General features: G+C 40.4%; 1 protein-coding gene across 6 annotated transcripts in view; it reads left to right on the forward strand.

Annotated features, from left to right (window-relative positions):
- The window catches only part of MARCH8 (membrane-associated ring finger (C3HC4) 8, E3 ubiquitin protein ligase), a 126851-nt gene that overhangs the window by 50129 nt on the left and 65896 nt on the right, over positions 1-10826 (forward strand). The window contains exon 1 of one of the 6 annotated variants that reach the window (XM_014537426.1): positions 3464-3491. The exons of the other annotated variants lie outside the window; for them this stretch is intronic. The gene's annotated coding sequence lies outside the window, so the exon portion shown is untranslated. Of the gene's footprint in view, positions 1-3463; positions 3492-10826 lie in introns of those variants that run through there. 6 annotated transcript variants of the gene reach the window in all.

Below are 10826 nucleotides of genomic sequence, written 5' to 3' on the forward strand. Positions count from 1 at the left end.
GACGGACCTGGGGCCGCGGTGGGAGAGGCCAGGCAGGGGCGCAGAGGATGGGCCGAGACCTGCCCCTGTGCCTACTGCAGCCTTGTGGCCCACAGTTCCTTTCAAGGTGCCCGAATTCGTGCACTGGGCCCCTAGACCTATATAATAAAAGGATAATATGCAAATCAACCGAACAGTGGAATGACCGGTCACTATGACGCTCACTGACCACCAGGGGGCAGACGCTCAACACAGGAGCTGCCCCCTGGTGGTCAGTGCGCTCCCACAGGGGGAGCTCTGCTCAACCACAAGCCGGGCTCACAGCTGGTGAGCGCTAAGGATGTCCGACTGACATTCCCCCAAGGGCTCCCAGACTGCAAAAGGGCTCAGGCTGGGCTGAGGGACTCCTGCCCCCCCTTCCCCCCAATGCATGAATGTTGTGCACCGGGCCTCTAGTAAATTTATAACTCTTTACCCCTTTGGCCTCGTGCGTTCCTCCTTTGGTGACCCTAACAACTAGTATTAATTTAAAGTTTACATACATTATGATGTGATCATCAGAGTAAATCTTGTAACCGTCTGTCATCATACAATGTTATCATATTATTGACTATTTTCTCTATGCTGTATATTATATCCCCATCACTTACTTATTTTATAATTGGAAGTTTGTACCTCTTATTTCCTTTCACCTTTTTCACCCAACCCCCCTCTCACTTCCCCAGAAGTATTTTAGGTTTTAGAAATGTTCAGATTTTACAAATGTAGTCTACACATAGTATGTATTATTGAATTCCTTTATTGGGGCCACATTCCTTGATCAATACATATTAATATTTCTGCCTTTATATATAACTAGAGGCCTGGTGCATGAAATTCGTGCACGGAGGGGGTGGTTCCCTCAGCCCAGCCTGCACCCACTCCAATCGGGGACCCCTTGGGGGATGTCTGACCGCCGTTTAGGCCCGATCCCACAGGGTCGGACACCCCTCTCACAATCTGGGACCGCTGGCTCCTAACCATTCATCTGCCTGCCTGCCTGATTGCCCCTAACTGCCTCTGCTTGCCTGCCTGATCGCCCCTAACTGCCCTCCCCTGCCAGCCTGATTGAGCTCCCAACTGCACTCCCCTGCCAGCCTGATCTCACCCATAACTGCCTCTGCCTGCCTGATCACCCCTAACTGCCCACCCTTGCCAGCCTGATCTCGCCCCCAACAGCCCTCCCCTGCCAGCCTGGTTGCCCCCAACTGCCCTCCCTTACTGGCCTGATCTTGCCCCCAACGGTCCTCTCCTGCCTGCCTGATCTTGACCCTAACTGCTCTCCCCTGCTGACCTGATCGCCCCTAACTGCCTCTGCCTGCCTGATTACCCCTAACTGCCCTCTTCTGCTAGTCTGATCTCGCCCCCAACTGCCCTCCCCTGCAGGCCTGATCTCGCCCCTAACTGCCCTACTCTGCTGGCCAATTTGGTTCTGATTGGTCGGTTTCTATGCCCATCAGCGTCAAAAGCTCCGCCTCCTAGGAAGCCATTGGCTCCTCATAGTTGACCCAGATTTGGTTCTGATTGGTCAGTTCCTATGCCAGTCAGCATCAAAGAAGTTTCAATCGCACTGTATGTGCGCACCCGCACGTGGTATTTTGTGGAAGAGCCACACTCAAGGGGCCAAAGAGCCGCATGTGGCTCGCGATCCACGGTTTGCTGACCATGGCCCTAGGCAGTCAGTGCTGGGTCAGGGTGCCCGCAGCAGCCCCAGTCAGTGCTGGGTCGCCACGGCAACCCAGCACTGACTTCTGGTCTAGTTGAGCCTTTGGTCATAATCGATTGTTAAGACCCTGGCTCTTTATTATGTAGACTAGAGGCCCGATGCATGAAATTCGTGCAAGGGGCTCAGCCCTCGCAGCCCCGGCCTCATCCAGAAGGTCGTCTGACGGTTGTTCCACTGTTCAGTCAATTTGCATAGCATGCTTTTATTATTATAGATAGTTATACTGAGTTGTATAAAGTAGAGACCATAAATAGCTTCCTATCAGTTCAGGTCTAGTTTTGGCTTCCAAAGTGTTCAATGAATCAGGTCTTATCATTAAATATAAGTAAAGAAGATCTAGTTTTAAAAATGGGATTTTAATTTTAGAATTGTGGGTAAGAGATGCAGTACCCAGTCTCGTACTGAAAACACTAGTTTTTTGCTCTACTTCTCTACAGCCATTGTCCTTCTCCAGAGAGGCAGCTCATAGTTGTTTTTTTTTTTTCGGATAGTGATTGCCACACTTTCAAATAATGTATTTTTACTATTTCTTGATTTATAAATATTAAATAGCATCTATTCTCTTGGTTTTATACCTCAACTCTCTTCTCCCCATCATCCTGTTTTGGTTATATTACAGTATGCTTGTATCATTATAATGTTTATATCATTATCAATATTGGAATATTGTTTATTTTAGAGCCAAATGATTACCTTTTTCTGTTTTCTTTTGTTATTGTTAATTGCTTTATATTTTTACTTGTGTTTTTCTCAGACTTACCCTTCGTTCTTTAAGGTGTTCATGATATTACCTGTCACTGCATCTTCCTTGTTGAGACTTCTTTATTCTAGACACATGGCCCCTGCAAGTGTTCCATATGTCTACTCCATTCTGTGCTGATAGTCTCCAGGCTGTTGTGCAGCTGCAATCCTGAACTTTGCTTTGTGCCTCTCCTAAGTTATAATGACCATTTTCTGTGTTGTGTGTTTTTCTGTTCCTTGATTTAGCCCTTTATTTTGTTAGAGTACAAAGTTTCCTTTAGAGTTCAAGAGTTTCTTTTAAAAAGGTGACAGGAAATTTCTTTTCTGACTTTACTCATACCCATGATACCATTATTTTCCCTTCTGATTTATTTGATAGTTTGGCTGGGTATGAAATATTTCTCAGAATTTTGAAGGCATAGTGTCTCTCATTTGGATCTATTGATGCTGTTGAGGGAGGGGTTTAATTCTATTTTGATGCATATATTCTTTTGCAGTGTAATACCTCCTTCTCCTGATCATCAGGCAGATGCTCCCCACTGAGAAATTTTATTTTTTGGATTTTTCTTTGTCCTTGGTGTCTTGGGATTTTACCACAATGTCCTCTAGGTCTACTCATGTTGCAAATGATAGGATACTTCTTTTTAATGGCTGGATTATATTCCATTTTATATATGTGCCATATTTTCTTTCTTTATTGACCCATCAGTGGACATGTGTGCTTCCATGTCTTGGCTATTGTAAATAATGCTTCAGTGAACATTGGAGTGTAAATATCTTTTTGAGTTAGTGTTTTTGTTTTCTTCCAATAAATATCCAGAAGTGGAATTGCTGGATTATATGATAATTTCATTTAAAAAATTTTTGAGGAACCTCCATACTGTTTTACATAGTGACTGCATTGTTTTACATTCCCACAAACATTGTATGAGAGTTCCCCTAGTCTACATCCTCACCAACACTTGTGGGTTTTTTTTGGTCTTTTTGATAATAGCTATTCTGACAGGTGTGAAATGATGGCTTCACACCTCATTATGGTTTTGATTTGCAATTCCCTGGTGATTAGTGATTTTGAACACCTTTATGTGTCCCTCTTGGTTACTTGTATGTCTTCTTTGGTAAAATGTCTGTTCAGATCTTTTGCTCATCTTTTAAAAGGATTCTTTGTTTCTTTGCTATTGAGTTGTGTATTTTTTTAATTTATTGTGCTCGGTACTTACTGGACCTTCATTGTGGGGGCTTGCACCTTTCAGTTCTTGGGACTTTCTTGTATTATTTATCCGAGTATTTCCTTCCCCCTGTGTTGTCTGCTCCTTTTTTCTGGAACTCCTTGTGGGTCAGATGCTGGAATATTTAAACTGATCTGCAGATATTCTTGTGTCCACAAATCCTGGTCTTCTCAGTCTTATTTTCTCTTGTATATTTCTGTACTACCTTTTTGGAAAATTCTGTGACTGAATTTTCTGACCCTTCTGTTGCATTTTTAGTTTTGTTTTTAATTTTTAAGTTTTAAGAGTGGCTTTAGTTTTGTTTCTTTTTATATTATCATATTTTGTTTTTATGGATGCCATATCATCCATACCTCTAAGCCAGCGGTTCTCAACCTGTGGGTCGTGACCCCTTTGGCGGTCGAACGACCCTTTCACAGGGGTCTCCTAAGACCATCCTGCATATCAGATATTTACATTACGATTCATAACAGTAGCAACATTACAGTTATGAAGTAGCAACGAAAATAATTTTATGTTTGGATCACAACATGAGGAACTGTATTTAAAGGGCCAGAAGGTTGAGACCCACTGGCAGATATTGGTTGCCTTATTCAAAAGGACTAAAAACACTTTAGAAAATTATCTTTATTTTCCCCAGTTTTCTTTTTTGTATGTATTATTTTGGTCCCCTTTATTTTGGAGCTCTTCTAAGTTTGATCAACAAATAAGAAAGGCCAAGAACAGTTTCTGTGAAATGGGCAGCAGAGGTTAGATTGCATTAAATTGAGTTGTAGAAGACGAGAAAAATGAGACAATTGTAGATAGAAAGTTTGGTTATAGAGGAAAAGGGAATGGGAACTTTCAAATAATTTTTATTTTTGCTTTTACTTTTTTTATTGATTTGAGAGAGAGAAAGAAACATGCATTTGTTGTTCCACTTATTTATGCATTTATTGGTTTGGTTGCTTCTTGTATGTGCCCTGGCTGGAGACTGAACCTTGGCATATGGGGACAACGCTCTAACCAACGGAGCTACTCGGCGAGGGACTTTCTATTTGCTTTTAAAGATGAAAACACACAAAACTCTTAAAATTCTGTATCAGTGTGGAATTTTATAATTTTTAAATAGCATCCAGTGACACAAACTGCTTATTCTGTGCCTTTATTGTGGAAAACTGATTCTGTTACTTTGTGGATTTGTGAGGAGTCTTTAGGAAAGAGAGGTTGAAAATAGGGGTAGGAGGAAGGCTATGGAGGGAAGTCTCTTAATAGGTGGGGGAGGAGGAGGACAGAGGGCCCGGTACATTCCCAGACCTGGGGTCACTTCTTCATTTGTATTATTTGATTTACACACTTTATGAAAGGGATGGGGCCAGTGAGTCAGTTTATATGATTGGCAGCAGGAAATTGATAAACTTTTACAGTAAATATTGTTTAACCAGTGAAAGTGCCCAATCTTGTGGCCAGATCCTGAACACGTGGGTTTCCTTCACACAAGGAAATCTGTTGTTAAGAAAGAACAATCCATTCATCTCTGGTGGAAAGAAGACTTTCAGTATTGTGGAACAAGAGGTTTCTCTTATAACCTTGATTAAAAGGAAAAAAAAACAAACATTTACTAATAGCTCGTGTTATTCCGTGTTCTGTGAAAGATGGTGGTTCCTGCCACAGAAATGTTCCTGCCATAGTAACAGGGACAAACATATAATGAAAAAAAAAAAAAAGCAGTGTAAGGAACAGAGAGCCTTGTAAGTGCTGGCAGATTCTTTGACTGGACAAGTACTAACCCCCCTTGTCTGCCATGCTACAAGGCTGTATTCCCACTTGCCAGCAGTTCATGTCTGAGCCCTCATTCCTGCTGGTGTGGAAAGGCCATTCCAGTGTGTTAACAATTGTGGGCTGTATGCAAACTAGAAATAGTATGACATGAAAATATTAATGAAGTCTGACTCTGTGTCAAATATAAAATAATACAGTCTCCAAAATAAGTAACCTTGGAATGAAAGACATATTTAATAAAACATCATGAAGAAAGGCAAGCTAGGCCCATGATTCTCTATGCTACCTTTTGAGGGAGAGTACTGTACAAAAATATTAGAAGAAATATTGAAAGTATTAAAAAGAATAAAACAAACACTATGATAGTTATAAATATCTGCATCTTGTGAATGCACCCCACTACTTTATTCCTGTAGGAAAATTAGGCTTGAATTCTGTGAGGCCTTCAAATAGTACTTCTCACAGAAGATGAGCCCTTTTATGGCTTATTTGTTTATAATAAAATTCTGACCATAACCAACCAATGTGGAATGACGAGCTTTTAATTTTAGCTCTTTAAAATATATATATAAACTATAAAAGTAATATATCATTACTAAAGGTTTAGATATAGAGAAGTGAAAATCATTTATATCGGCATATTATTTAATCTATTTGCTTTTTATGAATTCCTTTGCAAGATTTTTGCTTGTGTATATATAACATAGTTATAATACGTGTAAAATTTTATCACCTGCTTTTTATTATGCCCATATTTCTCTTGCTTCTAATGCCTACCTGATATCCCTTTGATTATATTGGCACCACAATTCACTCAGCTCTCCCCCAATTTGGGGAAATTAAGGGTATTTCTGTTTTTCTTTGTTGTAAATAATGTTATATTGAAAATTGGGGGGCTTGTAGATTTTTATATATATTTTCTCAGGTTAAGCTTCCCAACGGTAAGCTCTCCCATAGTTCCTGAGCTCTCTGGCTTATAGGTTTCCCTGATGCGCATTCTGAGCCTATGATTCTACCATAAGAGGATCATGAGAACACAGACTCAGTCCAGATTGGTCAAGGATAGGCTTTGCTATATTTTTGTAAAATTTTGTAAAGGAAAAAATGGTTCCCTGAACTGTCACCTTTCCTTGATTATTAAATATTATGTGAGGATCCATGCTATGTCCTCATTTGTGAAATGGATGTTTCTAAGCCCTGACCATTTATTTATTGGGATGTTAATGTGTTTTTTAAAAGCTATTTATCTTAACTTCTTATATAACTTCCTGTCCTATATTGTACAAATATTTTACAGCCTTTCTTTTTGCTTGTCATTTATTTTTGCTTTTAATTATAGAATCATATCTATAACCCTTTTGCTTTTAAAAATATATTTTTATTGATTTCAGAGAGGAAGGGAGAGAAAGAGAGAAACATCAGTGAGAGAGAATCATGGATCTGCTGCCTCCTGCACTCCCCCCACTGGGGATCAAGCCCACAACCCGGGTATTAAACCAGACCAGGAATCAAACCACGACCTCCTGGTTTATAGGTCAATGCTCAACCACTGAGCCACCATGACTGGCCTATAACCCTTTTTCTTTTGTGACCCCCTCCCCTTCAAATTCTAGGCTTAAAAAGTCAGTTTCTTTTTAATTCCTTAATATATTCATTTGCAATTGTATTTTATTTTTTTACATTAAACTTTTATATTCGTCAGAATTTATTCTGATGAAGTGTGTCTTTTTTCCTTCCAAATTGTTAACCAATAATCCCAATACCATTTATTGAGGAATTTGTTCCTTTCCTATAATTTTGTGCTTTTTCTGGTATTGGCTATTATACTCTTCTTGTATACTTCAGCCAGTTTCTGGACTGTCTTTTCTGTCTTGTAACAAACTATACCTTGCTGTTTAATATGATTGTTCCCTTGTAATGTTTTAATATTTCATAAGACTCATCTCCCTATTGGTTCTTCCCTAGAGCATTTTTATTTAAGCATCTCATTATTATGCTTAATTTTAGAATCATTTCAAGTAAAAAATCTTGCTTAGGCTTTGATTGGAATTACATTAAATATATGCTTTGATTTGGAGAGAACACAACTTATTAGAGTATTCAAATATATTCTAAAGTCACTAAAATATTTTTCATTAAAAGTTCTTAAGCTTTAAAATCATTTATCTCTAATTATCTTACGCTTTTTGTATTATTGGTGTACAGGAATGTTGGTGACATTAATGTGTTTTGTCAACCTTAAAAATAAAACAGCCAGTTATTTCACCAGCAAAATGGTTTTATTCAGGGATAGCAAAGAATTGCAATTTGGGGCAAGCAAGCTATAGGAAAACCTCAGGCAAGTCCAGCAAGAAAAGGAGAGAAAAAGGAGGAGGCTGGGAAGGGTTGTTTCGAATGAAAGTCCATTGGAAGAAAGGGTTTGGGATGGTGCAGCATTTGCATGGGCTGGGGTCTGTAATTGACGTGGAGTGGTAGTGCGCGAGGGCTCCACCTTCTGGCCTCCAGACTTCATTTTAAATGAGGTTTCTTTTATTCTGTTTCACAGTTATATAGTTTTTTCTTACACTAGCATATTTACTGATTTTATACAAATGTTTATGTTTTTATCTGATTCCATTAGATCTTAGAAAATTCCTTTGAACTCTTCCCTTGTACTACAAAATTCTCTTTTTATCATTAACTTATCACAGCAGAAAAAATGTATATATTAAATAATAGCAGTGGTAATGTGCTTATGTTGCTTTTAAGTTTAATTAAAATGCCACTAAGGGTTTTGCTGTGTGAGTGTCATGTTAAATTGTGAGAGAGAGGTGCTTTTTAAAAGTTAGGGGTCCTCCCCTGCTGTTTCCTAAAAGGAGTTAAGATTCTGTGTTGATAATGGGTTTGTCATTTGTGAAGAGCATCTAATGACACACGGCTGACTGCAGTTTCCTTGTGAGTCGGGTTCTGTTCCTGGGTGTCCAGGTGTCAGTCTGCTGGTGCGCACTGCACACTGTGCACATGTTTGGGGTTTCCCACAGGCATGTCAGGCTCATTGTGTCCCCCGCTCTGCTGGTGTCCCGGTCTTGTACATGTACAGCCAGAAACTGGGTGTGGCTTAGGCCCTGACTAGGTTATGTCAATCCTCCTTTTCAGATGGTCTCTCTCCATCCACCACACTCACTGCTTGAGGTGTGGCCTTGATCATCCAGTGCTGTGTGTTACAGTTGGTCTCCTCACTCCTGCTTTCTCTTCCTTGCTGTCTGCTAGTTGCTATGCGCAGGCTTCTCATTTTTTATATGAGACATGCTTCTGATAGAGACAGGCTTGACTTAAACTTACTTATTCTGAGTGCCAGTCATGATACTGAGATTCAACAACTCACAATGGGAGGAGCAGGGCACTGCTGGAGCCTGGCACCCGATGAGCAAGGGTGCAGGGAGGCATGCAGACCTGGGGTGCCTGTGCCTCGGGGAGGCTGCGACTGGCATCTTTGTCACAGCATTGTTGTTGGGCTGGGCTGAGTCCTTTGTTTATTTGACCATCTGGAGAACACATAGAAGAGCATGATTGTGAAGCTACACTGGTTGTCATATGGACCAGACCTTTCTACCTCTCCCCTTGTAGGGCAGCATTGTCAGCTTTGCTTTCCCTCAGAGTCATGCTGCTAGAGCTTCTTAGTAGATGTCAGAAAGGATTTGAGGTCCCAATTGTTTAAATCTTGTGTCAGACTGAGCTGTCGGAAGACACAGACTTAGTGCCAGGAAAACAAAGCAAACAAATTGGCTTTTGTGAGGCCTGAAGAGGCAGGCTGGGAGATGTGCTGATGTTAAAACCCGTACACTTGTGCCTGTGTCCAGTCTTATTTGAGCTTCACAGTAACCCTGTAACCGAGCAGAGATGATTACCTTTCTGTTTTACAGATGAAGAAACCAGTCACTGAAATGTATTAGTTTGCCCAACATCACAGTTAGTATTTAATAGAGTCAATACTTAGGTTTCCGATTGCTGATTATGCACTCTTCCTGTCGCCTTTCTCAAAACTGGAAGAGTGATAGCATATAGTTCATCCACTTTATCCAGATAAATTACATTAGGGATAGCACAAAGGAAAAATAGGGTTTTATCCATCTTAACCCATATCATTTCCATATTCATTTAAACAGCTTTATTGAGATATAATTCACATCCACTACAGTTCACTTATTTAAAGTGTGCAGTTCTATGGCTTTTAGTATACATAAGAATTATGTAACCATCACCATACTGAATTGTAGAACATTTTCATTACCCCCCATTCCCATCCCTACCCCAACCTTTGACAATCACTATCCTACTTTCTGTCTCTATAAATTTGCCTGTTCTGGACATTTCATACAAATATTATCATCCAATATGTGGTTCTTCTTTCACTTAGTATAATGTTTTCAAGTTTCATCCATGTTGCAGCATATATTCATGTTTTATTTCTTTTTGTTACTGAATAATATTCCATTGTATACATAACTCATTTTTATTTATCCTTTCATCTGTTTATGGACATTTGAGTTATTTCTGTTTTGGGCTATGAACATCCATGTACATGTTTTTATGTGGGCATTACTTTCATTTCTTTGGGTGTGTATATACCTAAGAATGAAACTCCTGGGTCACATGGTAACACTATATTTAATATTTTGAGGAATGGCCAGACTTTATCAAAAGCAGCTACATACATTCCCACCAGTGGTGAATGAGGGTTTCAATTTCTCCACATTCTTGCCAGTGCTTCTATGTCTTAATTATCCACAATTAAAGTGGTATCTCATGGTTTTGGTTTACGTTCTCCTGTTAGCTAATGTTGGTGAGCAATCATTTTTCATTGGGTTGTCTCTTTATTATTGAGTTGTAACAGTTCTTCATAGATTTGAGATATAAGTTCCTTATTATACTAGAAGCCCAGTGCACAGATTCATGTACCGATGGGGTCCCGCAGCCTGGCCTGCGCCTTCTTGCAATCCAGGACCCCTTGGGGGGATGTCGGACCGCTGGTTTCAGCCCAATCCCCACAGGCCAGGCTGAAGGAACCCACCGGCGCACAAATCCGTGCACGGGGCCTATAGTATGCATATAAGATCTTTGGTTAATCTCTTCCCGCCCTCCCCCCTCTCCCCTTCCCTCTGAGATTCATCAGTCTGTTCCATGTTTCCATGCATATGCATTGAGCGTCTGCCCCCTGATGGTCAGTGTGCATCATAGCTACTGGTGGAAAGGTCGCTTAGGCTTTTATATATATAGACTAGAGGCCTGGTGCACAAAAATTTGTGCACTCGGGGGGGAGGGGGGGTCCCTCAGCCCATCCTGTGCCCTCTCGCAGTCTGGGACCCCTCAGG

The sequence above is a fragment of the Myotis brandtii genome, unplaced genomic scaffold (assembly GCF_000412655.1).
Source record: "Myotis brandtii unplaced genomic scaffold, ASM41265v1 scaffold1032, whole genome shotgun sequence".
NCBI lineage: Eukaryota > Metazoa > Chordata > Mammalia > Chiroptera > Vespertilionidae > Myotis > Myotis brandtii.